Source organism: Sapajus apella, unplaced genomic scaffold, assembly GCF_009761245.1.
Source record: "Sapajus apella isolate SASKATOON/1434 unplaced genomic scaffold, GSC_monkey_1.0 scaffold51, whole genome shotgun sequence".
Taxonomy (NCBI): domain Eukaryota; kingdom Metazoa; phylum Chordata; class Mammalia; order Primates; family Cebidae; genus Sapajus; species Sapajus apella.
Window position 1 is genome coordinate 11,109,316 of NW_022436991.1, and position 24,575 is coordinate 11,133,890.

At 42.6% G+C, this 24,575-nt stretch overlaps 1 protein-coding gene across 2 annotated transcripts in view; it reads left to right on the top strand.

Annotated features, from left to right (window-relative positions):
• The window catches only part of TNRC6A (trinucleotide repeat containing adaptor 6A), a 221,969-nt gene that overhangs the window by 93,016 nt on the left and 104,378 nt on the right, over positions 1 to 24,575 (top strand). The gene's annotated exons all lie outside the window — the stretch shown is intronic.

The following is a 24,575-nucleotide window of genomic DNA, read 5'->3' on the forward strand; positions in this document are numbered from 1 at the left end:
CTTCCTTCCTTCCTTCCTTCCTTCCTTCCTTCCTTCCTTCCTTCCTTGCGAGGCAGGGTCTCACTCTGTCACTCAGGCTGGAGTGCAGTGGCACAATCTCTGCTCACTGCAGCCTTTGTCTCTGGAGCTCAAGTGATCTTCCCAGCTCAGCCTCCTGAGTAGCTGGGACTTCAGGCGTGTGCCACCATGGCCAGCTAATTTTTGTATTTTTGTAGAGATGAGATGTTGCCATGTTGCCTAGGCTGGCCTTGAAATCCTGGGCTAAAGCAAGCCGCCTACCTCTGCCTCTCAAAGTGCTGGGATTACAGGCATGAGCCACCATGCCCAGCTCTTTCAAATCTTCCAATCATACCATAGTATACCAATGCTATTTAAGCTATTGCAGATTAAACTGGACCACGTGAAATTGTCATTTTTTCACTAACAGCTTTTTCAAGTCATAATTCACATAGCCTGCAATTCACACATTTAAAATATGCAACTTGGCTGGGCACAGTGGCTCACACCTGCAATTCCAGCACTTTGGGAGGCTGAGGTGTAAGGATCTCTTGAAACCAGGAGTTTGAGGCTGCAGTGAGCTATGATCATCCCACTGCACTTTAACTCCAGGTGACAGAGCGAGATGCCAACTCTAAAAAAATAAAGTGTACAATTCAATGTACTATTTAATACATTCACAGAGTTGTGCAACCATCAGCACAATCAATTTTAGAATATTTTATTCACCCCCTAAAAAACGCACATTCTTTAACTATCAACCCTAATCTCCCAATCACTCACTCCCAGCCCTCGGCAACCACTAATCTACTTCCTCTCTCTATGTATTTATGTATTCTAGACATTTCATATAAACGGAATGATATTATATGTTGTTCTTTGTGTCTAGTTTCTTTCACTTACCATATGTTTTCAAGGGCCGTCCATGTCATAGCATGTATCAGTATTCATCTCCTTTTTTGTTTGTTTTTTTCATAGAGTCTCGCTTTGTCACACAGGCTGGAGTGCAGTGGTGCGATCTTAGCTCATGCAACCTCCACCTCCCAGGTTCAAGCGATTCTCCTGCCTCAGTCTCCTGAGTAGCTGGGATTACAGGCATGCCCCATCACACCCAGCTAATTTTTGTATTTTTAGTAGAGTCGGGATTTCACCATTTTGATCAGGCTGGTCTTGAACTCCTGAATTCGTGATCTCCTGCCTCAGCCTCCCAAAGTGCTGGGATTACAGGCGTGAACCACCACGCCTGGCCATTAACACCTTTTTATGCCAAATATTAGTTAATCGAATGGATGTACTAAATTTTGTTAGCTACACATCTCTAGTCTCAGTTACTCAGGAAGCTGAGGTAAGAGGATCACTTGACCCCAGGTGGTTGAGGCCAGCCTAGGCAACATAGTAAGATCTCATCTCAAAAAATAAATTAATATTTAAAAACAAATGTCATCTCCAGAGAGACAATTCCAATAAAAAATAAATTTTATTTATACCTTTTTTCGTTGATAGACATTGGAGTTAGTGCTACTTTTTCACTATTATTAGTAAAACTGTTATAAACATTGATATACAAGTTTTTGTGTGGTTATATGCTTTCATTTCTCTTGAGTATACACCTAGAAGTAGAGTTGGTGGGTCATATGGTAAACTCTACGTTTAAATTTTCTTTTTTTTTCTTTTTTTTGGCTGGGCATGGTGGCTCACGCCTGTAACCTCAGCACTTTGGGAGGCTGAGGTCAGGAGTTCAAGGCTGGCCTGGCCAATCATGGCCAACATGATGAAACCCCATCTCTACTAAAAATATGAAAATTAGCCAGGTGCAGTGGGGTGGTGCACACCTGTAATCCCAGCTACTTAGGAGGCTGAGTCAGGAGAATTGCTTGAACCCTGGAGGCGAAGGTTGCAGTGAGCTGAGATTGTGCCACTGCACTTCAACCTGGGCAACAGAGCAAGACTCCATCTCAAAAATATGTATATTTATATATTTTTTTTGGGGGGGGCTCAAGTAATCCTGCTGCCTCAACCCCCCAGGGTAACTGGGACTATAGGTATGCATCACCACACCCAGTTGATTTTTATATCTTTTGTAGAGGTGGGGTTTCGCCATGTTGCCCAGGCTGGTCTCGAACTCCTCAGCTCAGGAATCCCTCTGCCTCGGCCTCTGAAAGCGCTGGGACCACAGGTGTGAGCTACTGCCCCTGGCATATGTTTAAGTTTTGGAGGAACTGTCAGACTATATTTTTCAGTCTGCAGTTGCTGAAAAACGGTTGCACCATTTTACATTTCCACGAGTATTGTATGAAGATTCCAATTTCTCCATCTTCTTGTCCGCACTTGTTATTATCTGCCTTTTCTGTTATAGACATCCTAGTGGTGGGAAGTCATATCTCATTGTGGTTTTGATTTGCATTTCCGTGATGACTAATGATGTTAGTATCTTTTCATCTATTATTGTTCATTTGTTTATCTGTCTTGGAGAAATGGCTATACAGATTCTTTGTACATTTTTAATTTGGATTATGTCTTTTTATCACTAAGTTGTAAGAGTTCTTTATTTTCTAGATACGATTTCCTAATCAAATCTGTGATTTGCAAATATTTTCTCCCATTATATGTATTGTCTTTTCACTTTTTTGGTAGTTCATTTAGTGCACCAAAGTTTCTAAGTTCGATAATGTACAATTTATCTACTTTTTTCTTTCGTTGTTTGTGCATTTGGTATTATATCTAAGAAACCACTGCCAAATCCACAATCATAAAGATTTGCCCCTAGATTTTGTCTTTATAGTTTTAGCTCTTGCAGTTAGGTGTTTCATGCATCTTAAGTTAATGTTTGTACATGCTATGAGGTAAGGTCATGCTTGCTTCTTTTTACTTGAATATTCTGTTGTTCCAGTTCAAATTTGTTGAAAAAACTAATCTTTCCCCCACTAAATTGTTTTGAAATCCTTGCTGAACATCAGTTGATTATAAATGTGAGAATTTACATCTGGATTGTCAATTCTATTCCTTTGTTTCTTATGTCTGTTTTTATGCCATCATCAAACTATTTAACTACTGGGCTTTGTAGTAACTTTTGAAATTAAGGAGTGAGAGTCTCCAACCTTGTTCTTTTTCAAGATAGGTTTGGTTATTCTGGTTACCTTGCATTTTCATACAAATCTTAGGATCCGCTTGTCAGTTTCTATAAATAATTCAGATGGGATTTCAATATAAATCTATATTGAAGCCCTCGATCAATTTCAGGAGTATTGCTATCTCAACAATACTGATCCATGAACATGGAACATTCTTCCATTTATTTAGATCTTCTCTAATAAAATTGCCATTTCTGTAACTACAAAACTGTTCAATATTGGCAATTTAGTATGGTTCAACCTCATATACACAGAAGAGAAAGTCTCCCAAAAAGCCAGCATGATGCTGATAAACAGACCAGCATTCAGCAGTATCTTAAAACCATAACACACCTCAGCCTATTTGCAAGAAGGGTGGCGGTATTGGTAAGAGTGTGGGGATAGACACTAGGACAAGGAGATTGTGTGTTTGTATTCATCTTTTCTAACATAAATTGTGACATTATTCTGTGGAACAAATGCAGTGAAATAAAATGCTTTTGAAAATTATAACATTAAGGCTGGGCATGGTGGCTCATGCCTATAAAATCCAGCACTTTGGGAGGCCGAGGTGGGTGGATCACCTGAGGTCAGGAGTTCGAGACCAACCTGACCAACATGATGAAACCTCTTCTCTACTAAAATGCAAAATACAAAAAATAGTTGGGCGCGGTTGCACACACCTGTAATGTCAGCTACTCGGGAGGCTGAAACAAGAGAATTGCTTGAACCCAAGAGGTTCAAAAACAAGAAAGCCATCTCAGAAAAAGAAAAAAAGGGCCAGGCACAGTGGCTCACACCTGTAATCCCAGCACTTTGGGAGGCCAAGACGAGCAGATCACGAGGTCAAGAGATTGAGACCAGACTGGCCAACATGGTGAAACCCTTCTCTACTAAAAACACAAAAATTAGCTGGGCATGGTGGGGCGCACCTGTAGTCCCAGCTACACGGGAGGCTGAGGCAGGAGAATCACTTGAACCTGGGAGGTGGAAGTTGCAGTGAGCTGAGATCTTGCCATTGCCCTCTAGCCTGGCGAAAGAGCAAAATTCCATCTCAAAAAACAACAACGAAAAAGGAAAAAAAGAAAATTATAACGTTAAGTAAGTATAAGGGGATATATTATTTATGTCCTCACTTTTGTAGCAAATCCCCCAGCTGTGCACTTTTCTGGGTGCATGTAATACTTTCACAAATAAATAAATACCTTTTTTTAAAACAATGATAACAGAAAATCTCAGCATACTAGGGCACAGTGGTTCACATGTGTCCCAGCATTTTGGGAGGCTGAGGCAAGAGGATCATTTGAGACCAGGATTTTAAGACCAGCTTGGGCAACACAATGAGACCCTGTCTCCAAAAAAAAAAAAAAAAATTTAAAATGAACTTAATTTTTAAAAAGCTCAGCACAAGTGGAGTCATTCTAGAAATGTGATACTAATGATTAGTATTTATATAGCATTTATTATGAACCAAGCACTGTTCAAAACACCTTATTTATATTTATTCATTTAATTCCAGGGACAACCATTTCAGCTAGATGCTATTATTAATTTTGTTTTACAGAAGAGCCAACCAAGGCACAGAGAGGCTAAGGAACTTGCCAAGATCACTCAGAGAATGCATGGCACATCTAGAATTTCTGGAGTCCAGAACCAGCCAGGATGGTCTCTCAAACTCTATCTTATACAAACTCTCTATTGATTTTAGATGAAAAAAAATTTTTTTTTTTTGAGACGGAGTCTCACTCTGTTACCCAGGCTGGGGTGCAGTGGTACAATCTCAGCTCACTGCAGCCTCCACCTCCCAGGTTGCAGTGATTCTCCTGCCTCAGCCTCCCAAGTAGCTGGGATTACAAGCACACGCCATCATGCCCAACTAATTTTTGTATTTTTAATAGAGATGGGGTTTCACCATGTTGGCCAGGCTGGTCTCGAACTCCTGACCTCTGGCCTCAGCTTCTGCCCACCTCAGTTTCCCAAAGTGCTGGGATTATAGGCATGAGTCCCTGCACCTGGACTTAGGTAAATTCTTAATACTGGTTAAATGAGAATGACTACATGACCTTTCTTAGAGACTACAAGAATATTTAACAAAATTCAATATCAGGTATTGATATGAAAGAAACATTTAAAGTTAAAAAAATAGCATATTGTTTAATGTTGCACATTAGAAGCATTTTCCATTAAAGCAGAAACAGGGTAAGACAAATATTTCCACGGTTAATTAATATTATTCTAGGTATATAAAGATAAAAAATAAGAATTTTAAGAATTATGAAGTGGAGAAAATATGACGACTATTTGCAGGTAATATGATTACATGTCTAGCCAATCCAAGGGTACTCCTGGAAAATCTCTCACAAACAATGAGTTAAGTCAGTAACGTAGCTGGTTACAAAATCAACAGCACTTCTGTGTTTCAGGAAAAAAGCTAGAAAAACAAGATGGAAAAAAACGTTGTACTTAAAATAGCATGAACGCCAACACTTACAACATCAGCAACAGCAAAAAAGTAGGAAAATGAAAGAAGGAATAAATGAAAATACACACTTTGTTCACCAATTACAAGATTTCATGATGTAAAGATGCATATCCTCCCTAAATTAAGCTTAACCTTTAATTTTATGTCAATAAAAATACATTATGAGGTTTTTTTGGAAGTAGACTCACTGAGTCTAAAGTTCAAATGGAAAAATAAACAAGTGAGGCTAGCCAGGAAAATTTTGAAAAAGGAAAGTAATAAAGAAGAATTAACCCTCCTAGGTATTGAAGCATGTTATAAAGCTACATTTATATTTGAAAACATTTGATACTTGTGCACAAAGTGAAAAGCAAATCAATGAAACAGATTAGAATCTAGAAATACACTCAAATACATTTGAGAAGATATTATGTGGTAAAATTACATTTGAAATCAGGGAGAAAAGAAATAAAATTAGGCAGTGCAGTAATTGCTGTTAGAGTAATTGGCTAGCCATTTGAAAAACTTAAGTTAAAGCTGGATGCCTATCTGATTCCTTACACCAAATAAATTCCAGACAGATAAACTGTATTTTTTTTCTTTTTTCTTTTTCTTTTTGAGACAGGGTCTCACTCTGTCACCCAGGCTAGAGTGCAGTGGCACAATCTCAACTCACTGCAATCTCTGTCTCCAGGGTGCAAGAGATCCTCCTGCCTCAGCCTCCTGAGTAGCTACGACCACAGCTACACGCCACCACACTTGGCTAATTTTTGTATTTTTAGTAGAGACAGGGTTTCACCATGTTGGCCAGGCTGGTCTCAAACTCCTGACCTCAGGTAATCCACCCATCCTGGCCTCCCAAAGTACTGGAATTACAGGCATGTGCCACAGCGCCCAGCCAGATAAAATTTAAATGTAAATAAGGCCGTGCGAGGTAGCTCACACCTGTAATCTCAGCACTCTGGGAAGTGAGGTGGGTGGATCACCTGAGGTCAGGAGTTTGAGACCAGCCTGGCCAACAAGGCGAAACCCCATCTCTACTAAAAATACAAAAATCAGCCAGGCGTGGTGGCGCACACCGGTAACCCCAGCTGCTTGGGAGGCTAAGGCAGGAGAATTGCTCCAACCCCAGAGGCAGAGGTTGCAGTGAGCCAAGATTGCACCACTGCACTCCAACCTGGGCCACAGAGTGAGACTCTGTCTCAAAAAAAAAAAAGTAAATAAATAAAAATAAAACAGGATGAAAAGGGAACATGGACATAGATACACACACACACACACACACACACACACACACACATACACACATACACCCACACGTCTTAAATAAGAGAAAATATTTTTTTCCCATTTATTTATTTTATTGCATTTTAGGTTTTGGGGTACATGTGAAGAACATGCAAAATTGTTGCATAGGTACACACATGGCAATAAGAGAAAATATTTTTAAGCAAGACACAAAACTTAGATGCTAAAAAGAAAAAATTGGCTACTTAAGAGTCAAAATAGCTGCACCGTATAAAAATACTATAGGCTAAATTAAAAGGTAGGTAACAAACTAAGAGAAATATTTTTACAATTCGTACAATAGACAAAGAATAAATGTCCTTAATATACAAAGAGTTCTTATAATTAAAAAGAAAATAATATGAATAGTTTTTAAAACGGGCAAAGAATGATGTAGCTCACAAAAAAAGAAATATAAATTGCTTATGAATACATAAAAACACACAAAATATTTCTCAACCTCACTAGCGACTAAAGAAATACAAATTAAAGTGAGATAACTAGTTGGCAAAGATAGTGTTAAATAATGACCACTATGGGCTCACGCCTATAATCCCAGCACTCTGTGAGGCCGTGAGGCTGAGATGGGTAGATGGCTTGAGGCCAGGAGTTAGAGACCAGCCTGGACAATATGGCAAAACCTCACCTCTGCAAAAAATACAAAAATTAGCCAGACGTGGTGACATGTAACTATAATCCCAGCTACTGAGAAGGCTGAGTTGGGAGGACTGCTTGAGTCCGAGAGGTGGAGATTGCAGTGAGCCTAGATTGCACCACTGCACTGCAGCCTGGGCAACAGAGCGAGACTACACCTCAAAAAAAAAAAAAAAAAAAAAAAAAAAAAACACACAATGAGTGAGAGCAGAGCAAGCAGGTGCTTTCATAAATTGCTGGTGAGGATGGAAACTGACATGCTCTTTGTTTTTGTTTTTGTTTGTTTTTTGGGGGTTTTGGTTACTGTAACATTTTTCCAATGGCTTTTTCCACCTGGCTTTTCCAGGTGGTTTTTGATTGCATGGATGAGTTCTCAGTGGTGAATTCTGAGACTGGTGCACCCATCACCCTAGCAGTGTACACTGTCCCCAGTATGTAGTGTTTTATCTCTCACCTACCTCCCAACTTCCCCCTTCCAGTCCCCACAGTCCATTATATGGCTCTGTACGTTTTTGTGTCCTCATAGCTTAGCTCCCACTTATAATTGAGAACATACACTATTTGGTTTTCCATTTCTGACTTACTTCACTTAGAATAATGACCTCCAGTCCCATCCAAGTTGCCGCAAAAGACATTATGTTGTTTCTTTTCATGGCTCTGTAGTATTCCATGATACACACATGCCATATTTTCATTTTTCTTTTTCTTTTTTTTTTTTTTTTTTTTTTTTTGAGACAGAGTTTTGCACTTGTTGGCCAGGCTGGTGCAATCTCCACTCACTGCCACCTCTGCCTCCCAGGTTCAAGTGATTCTCCTGCCTCAGCCTCTTAAGTGGCTGGGATTACAGGTATGCTCCACCACACCCAGCTAATTTTGTATTTTTAGTAGAGACAGGGTTTCTCCATGTTGGTTAGGCTGATCTCGAGCTTCCAATCTCAGGTGATCTGCCCGTCTCAGCCTCCCAAAGTGCTGGGATTATAGACGTGAGCCACCGCGCCCGGCCACATATGCCATATTTTCTTTATCCACTCATTGGTCAATGGGCACTTAGATTGTTCCATTTCGCTCCAATTTTGAATTGTGCTGCAATAAACATAAAAGTACGTGGGTCTTTTTCATATAATGACTTCTTTTCCTTTGGGTAGATACCCAGTATTGAGATGACTGGATTAAATGGTCAATCTGCTTTTAGTTCTTTAAGGAATCTCCATACTGTTTTCCAGATTTACTTTCCCCCAGCAGTGACGCACTCTCTTTGAAAGGCCAATTTGTAATATTTTAAATCACATTTTAAAATGTTCATTGAGTTTCAGGTCAAGGCTAAGTAAGAAAAAATAAATGAAATGTTTCTATTGGCCAGGCCTAGTGGCTCACACTGTAATCTTAGCACGTTGGGAGGCTGAGGCAGGAGGATCACTTAAGGCCAGGAGTTCCAGACCAGCCTGGGCAACATAGCAGGACCCCATCTCTACCAAAAACACAAAAATTAGCTGCGCATGGTGACACAAGCCTACAGTCCCTGCTAAGCAGGAGGCTGAGGCAAGAGTATCACTTGAGCCCAGAAGGCAGAGACTGCAGAGAGCTATGCTCACACTATTGCATGCCAGCCTGGGCAACAGAGCAAGACCCTGTCTCAAAAAAAAAAGTTCATATTATTTGACCCAGCTATTCTGCTTCTATGAATCTCTGCCACACACATCTTAAATACATGAAAAAGGGTATAATTTTTTTTTAATTCATAAACACAAACAAACAAAAAAGTTCAAAGCACAGAAAAAATAACATTTTTCCTCAACAAAATAAGAGTTCATTGGTAGCCAGGCGGGGCATGGTGGCTCTCACCTGTAGTCCCAGCACTTTGGGAGGCTGAGGCAGGAGGATCACTGGAGCCCAGGTGTTCAAGATCAGCCTGGGCAACATAGAGAGGTGCCACCACTACAAAAAACAGGAAAATTGGCTAGATGTCATGGCGCATGCCTATAGTCCTGCAGTGTAGTTTGTGTGAGATTTCTTCATCTTTAGCAGGAATAGCACAGGGCTGATGCTGTGTTCTTCTTATTGCATCCTACTAAGGGGTGCTAGATTTGATTGGTTCCAATCCTGATGACATCCACTTTGATCATTCAATTAAGGTGGTATCTGTTTTTCCCTTTTAATTTAGAAGCATTTTGTGGGAGGTGTTTTGAAATTATGTAAATATTTTTGTTTCTCATCAAACTTTTTTTTTTTGAGATGGAGTCTCACTCTGTCACCCAGGCTGGAGTGCAGTGGTATGATCTTGGCTCACCGCACAACCTCTGCCTCCCAGGTTCAAGAGATTCTTATGCCTCAGCCTCCCAAGTAGCTGGGACTTCAGGTGCATGCTACCATGCCCAGCTAATTTTTGTTTGTTTTTTTTTAAGATGGAGTCTCACTGCTGCCCAGGCTGTAGTGCAGTGGCACAATCTCAGCCCACTGCAACCTCTGCCACCTAGGTTCAAGCGATTCTGCTGCCTCAGCCTCCCGAGTAGCTGGAATTACAGGTGCGCGCCACCATGCCTGGTTAATTTTTTTCTATCTTTAGTAGAGAAAGGGTTTCACCATCTTGGCCAGGCTGGTCTCAAACTCCTGACCTCAGGTGATCCACCCTCCTCGGCCTCCCAAAGTGCTGGGATTACAGCCATGAGCCACCGTGCCCTGCTAATTTTTATATTTTTAGTAGAGACAGGGATTCACCATCTCTACTAAAAAGAAAGTTAGCCAGAATGGTCTCGATCTCCTGACCTCGTGATCCACCCACCTTGGCCTCCCAAAGTGCTGGGATTACGCATGAGCCACCATGCCCAGACAAATTTTTGTATTTTTAGTAGAGATGGGGTTTCACCAGGTTGGCCAAGCTGGTCTTGAACCCCTGACCTCAAGCGATCTGCCCACCTCAGCCTCTCAAAGTGCTGGGATTACAGGCGTGAGCCACCACGCCTAGCCCTCATCAGACTTTCTTGGAAATAGCTTTATTGATTCACATATTTAAAGTGTGTCATTTGAAAAGTGTTGACATATAGAGAGAGAGCTGTGAAACCATTGTCACAATAAAGAAAACAAACAGGGCCGGGCGCGGTGGCTCAAGCCTGTAATCCCAGCACTTTGGGAGGCCGAGGCGGGTGGATCACAAGGTCAAGAGATCGAGACCATCCTGGTCAACATGGTGAAACCCCGTCTCTACTAAAAATACAAAAAATTAGCTGGGCATGGTGGCGCGTGCCTGTAATCCCAGCTACTCAGGAGGCTGAGGCAGGAGAATTGCCTGAACCCAGGAGGCGGAGGTTGCGGTGAGCCGAGATGGCGCCATTGCACTCCAGCCTGGGTAACAAGAGCGAAACTCCGTCTCAAAAAAAAAAAAAAAAAAAAAAAGAAAACAAACATATCCATCATCCCCGAAAGTTTCCTTCTCCCTTTTTGCAACCTTTTCCTCTCACCCTTCCCCTGAAATCTCCCCATCCCCAGGCACCACTGACATTCTTTCTATGACTACATAATAATTTCCATTTTCTAGACTTTTGTATAAATTGAGTCATGCAATCTGTCCTTTAGGGGGAGTCTGGGTTCCTTCTCTCAGTATTATTATTTTGAAATCCATCCATGTTATTTATTTAAATAATTCCTTTTTAATTGCCGAGTAGTATTCCATTATACGGACCTTTCATTTTATGTGACTTAGCTGACTTGAAACTTAGATTCTGGCTATTGCTGTCTATCTGTCCCATTTGTTCTTCATTTCTATTTTCCTTTTTTTTTTTTTTGTTTCTGAATACTTTTTATTTTATTTTATTATTAAAATAGAGATGAGATCTCACTATGTTACCTGGGTTGGTCTTAAACTCTTGGGCTCAAGTGATCCTCCTTCCTTGGCCACCCAAATTGCTGGGATTACAGGGATGAGCTGCTACACCTGGCCCATTTCTTAATATTTTTAGTTGAGTAAATTTTTTTTTTTTTTGAGACAAATTTCCACTCTTGTTGCCCAGGCTGAAGTGCAATGGCACGATCTCAGCTCTCTGTAACCTCTGCCTCCCGGGTTCAAGCGAATGTCTTGCCTCAACCCCCTGAGTAGCTGGGATAACAGGCATCTGTCATCATGCCCAGCTAATCTTTGTGTTTTTAGTGGAGACAGGGCTGCACCATGTTGGCCAGGCTGGTCTCAAACTCCTAACCTCAGGTGATCCACCTGCCTTAGCCACCAAAAGTGTTGGGATTACAGGCTTGAGCCATCATGCCTGGCATAGTTGAGTAATTTTTATGATTCCATTTTATTCCTTTGAAGAGTGCCAAGATCATTCAACAGGGGGAAAAAAAATTTCAACAAATGGTCCTGTGAAAACTAAATATCCACAGGCAGAACAATGAAGCTGGAGCCTTATATAACACCATTTTATTCCTTATTTTATTAACTGTAACTTTTTTTGTTTTTAAGAGAGACTGGGTGTTCCTCTGTCTCCAAGGCTGGAGTGAGTGGCATGATCATAACCCACTTCAGCCTCAAATGATCTTGGGCTTAAGTGATCCTCCTGCATTAGCCTCCCAAAGGGCTGGGATTACAGGCACAAGCCACCAGGCCCAGCCAATTTTTGTATTTTTTAGTAGAGACAGGGTTTCACTATGTTGGCTGGTCTTGTCTTGAACTCCTGACCGTGCGATCCGCACACCTCGGCCTCCTAGTGCTGGGATTACAGGCATGAGCCACCGCACCCAGACTATTTTATTTTATTTTATTTTTATTTTATTTTTTTAAGGCGGAGTCTCACTCTGTCACCCAGGTTAGAGTGCAGTGGTGTGATCTCGGCTCACTGCAACCTCCACCTTTCAAGTTCAGGTGACTCTCCTGCCTCAGCCTCCTGAGTAGCTGGGACTAGAGGTGTGCACTACAACTCCAGCTAATTTTTGTATTTTTGGTAGAGACGGGGATTCACCATGCTGTCCAGGCTGGTCTCAAACTCCTGATCTCAGGTCATCCACCTGCCTCAGCCTCCCAAAGTGCTGAGATTACAGGCATGAGCCAGCACTCTTGGCCATTAATCATTGTTTTTAAATGATTCAATTATTATGTGCCTTGGTGTCATTTTCTTCACTTGCGTGGGTATGTGTGTGTCTGTTTGGGGCTTACTGACATTGTTGAATCTGCGGTTTATAGTTTTCATGAAACTTGGAGAAAATTGTACTATTATTTCTTTAAATTCTTCTTCTAGTCTCTTGTTCTCTCCTTTAAGATCTCCTGTAACCCATATATTAGATCATTTAATTTGTTCCACAGCTCACTGATGATCTGTTCATTTCATTTTAGGTCTCTTTTTCCTACCTGCTTCACTTTAGATAGATTCTACTGCTATATCATCAGGTTCACTGATCTTTTCTTCTGCAGCGCCTGATCTGTTAATCTCATCCAGTTCTGTGTGTTTTTCTTCTCAGACATTGGCGTTTTTACCTCCAGAAGTTTAAATCTTTATTTTAAAAATATATTTCAGGGCTCTACTTAACTTTTAGGATATGGGAAATATAGCTCTGATAACTGTTTTGATATCCTTTTCTTCTAATTTTAGCACCTGTGTCATTCCTGTGTCCATTTCAAATTGCAAAATTTTCTCCTCATTTCAATCATATTTTCCTACTTTTTTGCTTATCTGGTACATTTTAGTTTTTATATTTATATAAATATTCTACAGATTTGTTCTGGAATACGGTTAATTACTTGAACGCAGATTGAACCTACTAGGAATTTCTTCCTTTCAAAATTTTAATTTTTTAATTTTTTTGTAAAGATGAGATCTCACTTTATTGTCCAGGCTGGTCTTGAATTTCTGAACTCAGACGATCCTCCTGCCTCAGCCTCCCAAATTGCTGTGATTACAGGCATGAGCCGCCATACCTGGCAAGAAATTCCTTTTAAGCTTTGTTGAGCACACATTTGTTTAGAGTTAACTTTGTGCCACCACTGATGCAAAACCCTCTCGAGTAGTGTAGCTAATGCCCTGTGAATTACGAGGTTTTCTACTCTAGCTGATGGGATCAGAAACTATCCCAACCTTTCTGTGAGACCCAGATATTGTCCCTTCTAATCATTTTGGGTGGTTCTTTTCCATTCTTGAGTACTTTCTTTTTTTTCTTTTTTTAATTAGAATGGAGACTCACTCTGTCTCCCAGGCTGGATTGCAGTGGCATGATCTTGGCTCACTGCAACCTCCACCTCCTGAGTTCAAGTGATTCTTCTGCCTCAGCCTCCTGAGTGGCTGGGATTACAGGTGCATGTCACCACGCCTGGCTAATTTATTTCTTTTCTATTTATTTTTAGTAGAGATGGGGTTTCGCCATGTTGGCCAGGCTGGTCTGAAACTCCTGGCCTCAAGTGATCCACCCACCTCCGCCTCCCAAAGTGCTGAGATTACAGGCGTGAGCCACTGTGCCTGGCCCATTCTTGAGTAGTTTTATGACATGCATGTACTGCACAGTTTTTAGCTAAAGACCCAAGCTGCTGTGATTACAAGCATGAGCCACCATATCTGACAAGAAATTCCTTTTAAGCTTTGTTGAGCGCACATTTGTTTAGAGTTAACTTTGTCCCACCACTGATGCAAAACCCTCTTGAGTACTGTACCTAATGCACTGTGAATTACAAGGTTTTCTACTCAAACATGACCATCCATAGATGTCTGGAGTTCTCTATGCATGTGGTTCTCTCCTCTTTGGTATGCTGATCTGCAAATTCTAGCCACCTTGGTCTCTGCAGACACTGAGCTACATTGCTTCAACTCAGGAAGTCCACTGTGCTTGGGTTTCCCTCTCTGTGCCACTGTACCACTGCCTGGAAACTCTCCTCAAGCAGTAATGCAGGGCAACCATTGGGTCCACCTCATTTCTTTCCCATCTCTTGGGGATCACTGTCCTCCTTTGCTTGGTGGCTAATGTTTTGAAAACCGTTGTTTCATAAATTTTGTCTGTATTTTTAGCTGATTCAGGAGGAAGGTGTAAATACAGTTCCAGTTACCCCATGTTGGCTGGAAACAGAAGCTCTTATTCCTCATCAAACATATAATGAATGAGCTGGGCACGGTGGGTCACACCTGTAATCCCAGCACTTTGAGAGGTTGAGGTGGGCGGATTGCTTGAGGCCAGGAGTTCAAGACAAGCCTGAGCAACATGGGGAAACCCCACCTCTACAAAAAATACAAAAATTAGCTGACTGTGGTGGTGTGCACCTGTAGTCCCAGCTACTTGGGGGGTGGAGGACCATTTGAGCCTAGGAGGTCAAGGCTGCCATGTTCACACCACTGAACTCCAGCTTGGGTGACAAAGTGAGACACTGTCTCAAAAGAAAAAAAAGAAGGCCAGGCACGGTAGCTCACACCTGTAATCCCAGCACTTTGGGATTGCAAGGTAAGGAGATTGAGACCATCCTGGCTAACACAGTGAAACCCCGTCTCCATTAAAAATACAAAAAATTAGCTAGGTGTGGTTGCACATGCCTGTAGTCCCAGCTACTTGGGAGGCTGAGGCCAGAGAATTGCTTGAATGCAGGACGTGGAGGTTGCAGTGAGCTGAGATCACACCACTGCACTGCAGCCTGGGCAACAGGGCGAGACTGTGTTTCAAAAATAAACCAACTTGGAGGAATGAATAAATGAATTGATTAATAAATACATTTATTTCTGTCTGTATGGACACACAGTTTCCTACGTTATTGTTATAATTGCTATTATTTATTTATTGAGGCAAGGCCTCACAATGTTGCCCAGGGCTGGAGTACAGTGGCACAATCACAGTTCCCTGCTGCCTTGACCTCCTGGACTCAATTGAACCTCCCTGACCAGCCTACTGAATAGCTAGGACTACAGGCATGAGTCACCGTACCTGGCCTCATTATTTAATGTAACGTTCAAGTTTTCCTCTACTTAGTCAGTGGGTATAAGAATCATTAAAAATAAGAATACTTAATGTAGCCTTTTCCACCAAAATTCATTGACTGAAAGTGAAGGTGGAGAGCCTCTAAGGAAAAGCCGGACACCATTATCAGAAAAAGTAGGGAAGCAACCAATGATTATTTTAGCAATGAATATCTAAAGTACCTAATAAGAAGCAGTAGTACCCACTTTCTCCTTACTGAAACAATGAATGTGCCTGGTGGATCTGGCGGCAGGCCAGAGCATCAGGGAAAGAATGTTGTTTGCCATCTTCAGATAAAGCAAAGCCCCGGAGATCCCAGAGACCACACAGAAGTCTAGGAGAATCCAATTCTTGTTGGCAGTCATGATGTTAACAAACAGGTACCTGGAGAACAACGATGCTTGTTGCCACATCATTAAACCTGCTTGGAAGAAAGACAATGCTAACCCCACCTTTTTTTTTTTTTTTTTTTTCTAAGAAGGAATTTCGTTCTTGCTGTCTAGGCTGGAGTGCAGTGACACATCTCGGCTCACTGCAACCTCCGCCTCCTGGGTTCAAGCAATTCTCCTGTCTCAGCCTCCTGGGTAGCTGGGATTACAGGCATGCACCAGCATGCCCAGCTATTTTTGTATTTTTAGTAGAGACAGGGTTTCACCCTGTTGGCCAGGCTGGTCTTGAACTCCTGACCTCAGGTGATCCGCCCACCTTGGCTTCCCAAAGTGTTGGGATTACAGGCATCTGCCCCCTCGCCCCCCCACCCCTGGCCCATCCATTCTTCGTATTCAACAAATATGAATTCCAAGCTTAATACTTCCCATGCACTGCTCTAGGTACTGGAGAATACAACACTGAATGAAGCAGACAAGTCTTCACTCCCGGGGCCCTTCTCCACTGGCAGTGCCTGGATAAAATGAGTTATCTCATGAGAGCACACGAGATTCCCGCCCTAAATTCTCAAGGCATTCTTTTCAGGGGGGCTGTGTTTTCATCTGAATAGTAGGGGGCAGGAATGGTAGATACATTAGTGTTGGTACTTGACTCACATCTATATTCTTATGAGATCTAGAGCATTTCAGGGAAGGTTACCAAGGGAGGTAACATTTGAACTGGGCTTTGAAGCAGGAGTTCGTTAGGTAGCCTTAGTAGGAGAGGACTTCCATTCAGAAGAAATAACATGTTCAAGTCATAGAGGCTTTGAAAAACACAATAAACTAGTAATAATTCACTATTGCTGAAGCACAATATAGGGATTGTAAGAAACATGGTAGGTGAGGTAGCAAGAGTTCTTGAAGAGTCTTTTATGCTACACAAGGGGTTTCAGGTAGAATTCTATAGAATATAGCCATTCGAGAATTCATAACCACAGCAGGACTTATCAGATTAACTAGTTAGAAAGACCACTTTGGTGGTGACGTGGATTTTTGGATAGAGAGAGATAAGCAGGCAGGGTGAACTGGCTCACACCTGTAATCCCAGCACTTTGGGAGGCTGAGGTGGGTGGATCACCTGAGGTCAGGAGTTCAAGACCAGCCTGGCCAACACGGTGAAACCCAGTCTCTACTAAAAATACAAAAATTAGCTGGGCTTGGTGGTGGGCATCTACAATCCCAGCTGCATGGGAGGCTGAGGCAGGGAAAATTGCTTGAACCTGGGAGGCAGAAGTTGCAGTGAGCCAAGATCCAGCCACTGTACTCCAGCCTGGGTGACAGAGCGAGACTCCATCTCAAACAAAAAGAGAGAGAGAGAGAGAAGCAGAGTGTGGAAAATTATTTATTCATTTAATAGGTGTTATTGAGGGCCTAATATGTATTAAGCATTGTGCTAGAGGTGGAGATGTACTGATGAACAGGCAGATATGGCTTTTGCTCTCCTGGTGCTTACAAGAAATCAAGAGAACCAGAGATTAAACAAAGCCAGAGGCAGTGGTAGGCACTTGTAATTCTAGCACTTTGGGAGGCCAAGGTAAGAGGATCATTTAGACTCAGGAGTTCAGGGGTTTGAGACTGGGCAACATAGGGAGATCCTATCTCTACTAAAAATTTTAAAAATTAGTTGGTGCTGGGCACAGTGGCTGACACTTATAATCCAAGCAACTTTGGGAGGCTGAGGTGGGCAGATCACCTGAGGTCAGGAGTTCAAGACCCAGCCTGTCCAACATAGTGAAATCCCATCTCTACTAAAAATACAAAAATTAGCCGGGCATGGTGGCAGGTGCCTGTAATCCCAGCTACTCAGGAGGCTGAGGCATGAGAATCACTTGAACTTGGGGGGCAGAGGTTGAAATGAGCCATGATCATGCCACTGCACTCCAGGCTGGGTGACAGCATGAGACCCTGTCTTAAAAAATAATAATAAAATAAAAGTAAAAATTAGTTGGATGTGGTGGTGTGAGTCTGTAGTTCCAGCAACTCAGGAAGCTGGGGCAGGAGGATCACTTGAGTCCAGGAGTTCAAGGCTGCAGCGAGCTATGATTGCACCACTGCACTCCACCCCAGGCAACAGAGTGAGACCCTGTCTCAAAAAAATAAAAAATTTAAACAAGCGACATATTTCATTACAAATGTGATTGATGCTATGAAGGTGTAGAGGATGTCTTCAGAATATGTAACCGGGACGGAGACCTTTTGAGTCAAGGCAGGTGGTGGTCAGGAAAGTCCTCAGGAAGTTTCATTTGGGTTGAGAGGGGAAGGATGGGGAGGGGCAGGCTTGTCTGAGGCATGGTAAGCAAGAGAGAATGACTAAAGATAACATCGGGGAGATGTTATAGAACACGTTAAAGGTATCATCAGGCTTTGGCCGGGCACAGTGGCTCACGCCTGTAATCCCAGCACTTTGGGAGGCCAAGGCGGGCAGATCATGAGGTCAGGAGATCAAGACCACCCTGGCTAACACAGTGAAACCCTGTCTCTACTAAAAATACAAAAAATTAACCAGATGTGGTGGTGGGCACCTGTAATCCCAGCTACTCAGAAGGCTGAGGCAGGAGAATTGCTTGAACCCGGGAGGCAGAGGTTGCAGTGAGCAGAGATTGTGCCACTGCACTCTAGCCTGGGCAACAGAGTGAGACCCCATCTCAAAAAAAAAAAGTGTCAGGCTTTAAATTGAGAGTCCTGGAAATTCTTTTCATTAGTTTAAGCAGAAAAGAAGATGCTCAAACTTTCATTTTAAGAAAAATTGCCAGTCTGTTCAACATAGTGAGGCCCCGTCTACAAAAAATAATAATTAAAAAAAAAAAAAAAACAGCTAGGCATGGTGGCTTACATCTGTAGTCCCAGCTACTCAGGAGGCTGAGGTGGGAGGATCACTTCAGCCTGGGAGTTGGAGGCTGCAGTGAGCTGTGATCACACCACTGCACTCCCATCTGGGTGACACAGGTAGACCCTGTCTCAAAAAGGGAAAAAGAAAAAGAATTAAGGCTGCTGTATGGAGAATGGTTTTGACAGGCTAAGCTTGAACTCCTGCAAAGCTGCTGAGGAGGAGCAGCAACTAGAACTCTTGATGTGCTTGAGATGCAACCGGGTACAACCATTTTAGACATGTTTTCTAGTTTCTTACACAGTCAAGTACACACTTATCTTGTGATCCAGTAATTCTATTTCTGGGTATTTAACCAAGAAAAGTAGAAACACATGCCCACTGTCCACAAAAATAGACTTGTACAAGAACTGTTCATACCAGATTTACTCATAATAGCTCCAAACTGGAAATAGCCCAACTGCCAATTATGACAAGGATGTGGCTGTGTGTGGTGGCTCATGCCTGTAATTCCAGCACTTTGGGAGGCTGAGGTGTGTGGATCCCTTGAGCTCAGGAATTTGAGATCAGCCTGGGCAACACAGTGAAACACCGTCTCTACAAACAATAATGATAGTAGGGCCAGGTGCTATGCCTCACACTTGTAATCCCAGCACTTTGGGAGGCCGAGGCGGGGTGGACTCCTCGAGCCTAAGGAATTTGAGACTAGCCTGGACGACGTGGCAAATCCCCGTCTCTACAAAAAATACAAAAATTAGCCCAGCCTGGTGGTGCACACCTTTGGTCCCAGCTACTCATGAGGCTGAGGTGGGAGGATGGCTTCAGCCTGGGAAGTTGAGGTATAGTGGACCAGATGGCACCACTGTACTCTAACCTGGGTGACAGAGTGAGACACTGTCTCAAAATGATGATAACAATAATAATTATTAGCCGGGCGCGGTGGCTCAAGCCTGTAATCCCAGCACTTTGGGAGGCCGAGGCGGGTGGATCACGAGGTCAAGAGATCGAGACCATCCTGGTCAACATGGTGAAACCCCGTCTCTACTAAAAATACAAAAAATTAGCTGGGCATGGTGGTGCATGCCTGTAATCCTAGCTACTCAGGAGGCTGAGACAGGAGAATTGCCTGAACCCAGGAGGCGGAGGTTGCGGTGAGCCGAGATCGCGCCATTGCACTCCAGCCTGGGTAATGAGCGAAACTCCGCCTCAAAAAAAAAATAAAAATAAAAATAATTATTATTTTAAAACAGGAGGATGAGTAAACTGTGGTATATCCATTCAATATAATACTTCCCAGCAATAAAGAAGAATGAACTTAATACAGGCAATCATATGAATGACTCTCACAGGCATGTTTAGCAAGAGAAGTCAAGCCCAAAATAATATATAGAGTATGACTTCATTTATATGAGGAGCTAAAACAGACAGCAGTAATTTATGGTGATGTAAATCAGAAAAGTGGCATCCCGGTGGTAGGTGTTTGTGGGAGGAGAACAGGTGAGTCACTGAGAAGGGGCATAAGGGAATTTTCTGGAGTGATAAAACCGTTCTATATAGTGATTGTGGTAATGGTTACATGGGTATATTTATTGGTCAAAATGCATCAGATTTTTCATTTTAAATGTGTGAGTATACCTGTAACCCCACTGCTTTGGGAGGCCAAGGTGGGAGGATCACTAGAGGCCAGACACTGAAGACCAGCCTGGGAAACATAGCAAGACCCCCATCTTTATAAAAAGTAATAAGAAATTAGCTGGCCGGGCGCGGTGGCTCACGCCTGTAATCCCAGCACTTTGGGAGGCCGAGGCGGGTGGATCACGAGGTCAAGAGATTGAGACCAACCTGGTCAAAATGGTGAAACCCCGTCTCTACTAAAAATACAAAAAATTAGCTGGGCATGGTGGTGTGTGCCTGTAATCCCAGCTACTCAGGAGGCTGAGGCAGGAGAATTGCCTGAACCGAGGAGGCGGAGGTTGCGGTGAGCCGAGATCGCGCCATTGCACTCCAGCCTGGGTAACAAGAGCGAAACTCTGACTCAAAAAAAAAAAAAAAAAAAAAAAGAAATTAGCTGATCGTGGTGACACATACCTGGCATCCTTGCTACTTGGGAGCCTGAGGCAGGAGGATCGCATGAGCCCAGGAGTTTGAGGCTGGAACAAGCTATAATTGTGCCACTACTCTCTAGTCTGGGTGACAGAGCAAGACCCCAACTGTTTGTTTATTTATTTAATTTTTAATTTTTTAATTTTTGAAACAGTCTCACTCTGTCACCCAGGCTGGAGTGCACTGGTGCGATCTTGGCTAACTGCAACTTCCATCTCCCGGGTTCAAGCGATTCTCCTACCTCAGTCTCCCAAGTAGCTGGGATTACAGGCACCCACCACCATGCCTGGCTAATTTTTGTATTTTTGGTAGATACATGGTCTCACCATGTTAGGCCAGGTTGGTCTTGAACTCCTGACCCCAAATGGTCTACCCACCTTGGCCTCTCAAAGTGCTGGGATTACAGGCATGAGCCACTGCACCCCGCCAAGACCCAACTCTTAAATACATAAAGTGTGACTTTTATTGTATATGAACTGTACCACAACAACAACAAAAAAGAGGCAAAGAGAAGGAATCTTTGGAGTTTTCAGGGTGTTCTAAGGGATGGCAGTGGAGAAACAGGAAGGGAAGACAAAGAAAGCAGGTTAGAGACCAAATGACTTGCTGATACATTGCATGAGATGCAGGAAACAGTCAAAATTAACACTGAGGTTTCTGGTTGGAGTAGCTAAGTGACTGGTGGTGTTATTAGTGACCTGGCAGAACTGGGAAAAAGCCAGGTTCATGTGGCATGTTGGTGGAGTCAGGGGAGAAATGAGGAGGCTAAATTTTGACATGTCAGCCTGAAATACCCAGGAGGTATTATGTGGCCCCATTATGCCACACTCAACTTGTTTCTTTCCCTCCTTGCTGGTTTCTTCATTACAGTTTCAGATTTTCCAGGATTCATTCCTTGGCTCCTCTCACCCTCTATACCAATGGTTCTCAATAAGTAACACTTCACATTCCCTCCCCAGAGGGTTTGGGGGAAATGACTGAAGTATTTTTGGTTGAGGGGAGATGTGCGCTCTTAAGAGTCAGTGGCGGCCAGGTGCAGTGGTTCATGCCTGTAATCCCAGCACTTTGGGAGGCTGAGGTGGGAAGATCACCTGAGGTCAGGGGTTCGAGACCAGCCTGGCCAACATGGCAAAACCCCATCTCTACTAAAAATTAGCCTGGTGTGGTGGCAAGCACTTGTAATCCCAGCTACTTGGGAGACAGGAATCACTTGAACTCAGAAGGCAGAAGTTGCAGAGAGCTGAGATCCTGCCATTGCACTCCAGCCTGGGTGACAGAGCAAGACTCTGTCTAAAAAGAAAAGGGAAAAAAAGTCAGTGGCTAGGAGTTGTGGATGCTGAACAGAGATAATTCCACAAAATGAAGAATTACCCCCTCACTGGACATTCACATGATGACAGGGATGTTTATAATTACCTGAGTATCTAACTTCTTTTTTGTTCCATTTTAATTACTGCAAGATTTCTAGTAATGCAATTATCACATACATTGAGATAACTGTTTTCTATTTGTTCAAAACTTGACTGAGAGTTGTTCTTCATTCCAGAAAAATTACATCTCCAACATTACTACAGTTCTTGGTGTGTGAGTAATCAATTCATCACTGCTGTGACTATTTATAGTAGTGGCACTACACATAGGTGCCAACACCTGCCTACCCCACTGAGTCTTCTAGTGTAGACTGTTTCCCAACATTTACATAAGACATTTTATTTTATTATGGTTACTTTTATTCCTCTTTTATATCAGAGATGTCAATATATATGTATTTTTAAACTATGTCTTAGGTAATTTTTTTTTTGAGACGGAGTGTCACTTTGTCACCAGACTGGAGTGCAAAAGCACAATCTCAGTTCACTGCAACCTCCACCTCCTGGGGTTAAGCAATTGTCCTGCCTCAGCCTCCCAAGTAGCTGGGATTACAGGTGCACGCGACCACACCTGGCTAATTTTTGTATTTTTAGTAGAGATGGGGTTTCACCATGTTGGACAGGATGGTCTCGATCTCTTGACCTCGTGATCCACTCACTGGCTTCAGCCTCCCAAGATGCCAGGATTACAGGCGTGAGCCACCGTGCCTGGCCTCACTTGGGTTTTTTGTTTGTTTGTTTTTGTTTTTTGTTTTACCATTCACTATGTGACATTGAACAAGTTAATTACCCTCATCTGCAAAATGGGGATAATATTTCTACCTCATATGGCTATGTGAAAACAACAGTTAATAATATTTGTGAAGCACTTAGAACAGAGCCTGACTGGCATATATTAAGTTCCAAATACATTTTAGTTAAATAAGATAAATACACTCGGCTGTGCACGGTGGCTCACGCCTGTAATCCCAGCAACTTTAGGAGGCCGAGGCAGGTGGATCACCTGAGCTCAGGAGTTTGAGACCAGCCTGGGCAACGTGGTGAAACCCCACCTCTACAAAAAAAAATACAAAAAGTAGCCAGGTGGAGTGACTTGCATCTGTAGTCCCAGCTCCTTGAGGCTGAGGTGAAAGGATCACTTGAGCCCTGGAGGTGGAGGTTGCAGTGAGCCATGATTGCACCGCTGCACTACAGCCTGGGTCACAGAACGAGACCTTGTCTAAAAAAAACCAAAAAACCCAAAAAAACAAAAACCAAGAAACATCAAGATACATTCTATCTAGGAACTCTTATCCATGTTCATGTTTTCAGTTTTTATTTATTATTTATACATTATTGTGAAAAAAAATTTCAATTTAAAAAGATTATGCATGAACCTTGCCTAAAAGATACTTGTATATCTCACAACAGTATTTGGTCCCTTGGGAGGGGAAAAAAAAAATCTTTTCCTTCAAGTACATAATTTCCAAAGTATTCTTCTCAGTAAGAGAAGAACAAGTTAGAGAATATTTATGTCTGGATAACCTCAAAAGCCATAGGAGCAAAAACAAATGGAGAAAAAGGGCTTATTTAAAATTAAATTTGTACAGCCTTTCTCTTTATAGGACCTTGTTTCTGGTTCCATTCCTAATTGATTAATGCAACTAAAATGACGACTCTAGTACATTTTATTTATTTATTTATTTATTTATTTAGAAAGGGTCCCACTCCATCACCCAGGCTGGAGTGCAGTGGCATTATCTTGGCTCACTGCAACCCAGCCCTCCCAGGCTCAAGCAATCCTCCCACTTCGGCCTCCTGAGTAGCTGGGACTACAGGTGCATGCCACCATGCTCAGCTAATTTTTGTATTTTTAGTAGAGATGGGGTTTTGTCATGTTTCCCAGGCTGGCCTCAAACTCCTGAGCTCCAGTGACCCATTTGCCTTGGTCTGGCAAATTTAAAGCTAAATACATTATGAAGGCTGTTTCCCTCCACACTGATAACTCACAAATGTAACCTTCCAGACTGAGACACCTCCTCTACCACGCTCCAGCTCCTCTGACCATTCTCAGGTGAAGCTTTACATTTTCAAAGAAACCTTCTTTGTTACACAATGGTGTGTTCCCTTGTTTTACACTTTCTTAGAGCAACATTCCTTTCCCTCTGTGCACTTGCCATAGTTTCTAATTATACATTGATAGGTTGCTTAAGAAAAAAAAATCTGGGCCGGGCGTGGTGGCTCAAGCCTGTAATCCCAGCACTTTGGGAGGCCGAGGCGGGTGGATCACGAGGTCAAGAGATCGAGACCATCCTGGTCAACACGGTGAAACCCCGTCTCTACTAAAACTACAAAAAATTAGCTGGGCATGGTGGCGTGTGCCTGTAATCCCAGCTACTCAGGAGGCTGAGGCAGGAGAATTGCCTGAACCTAGGAGGCGGAGGTTGC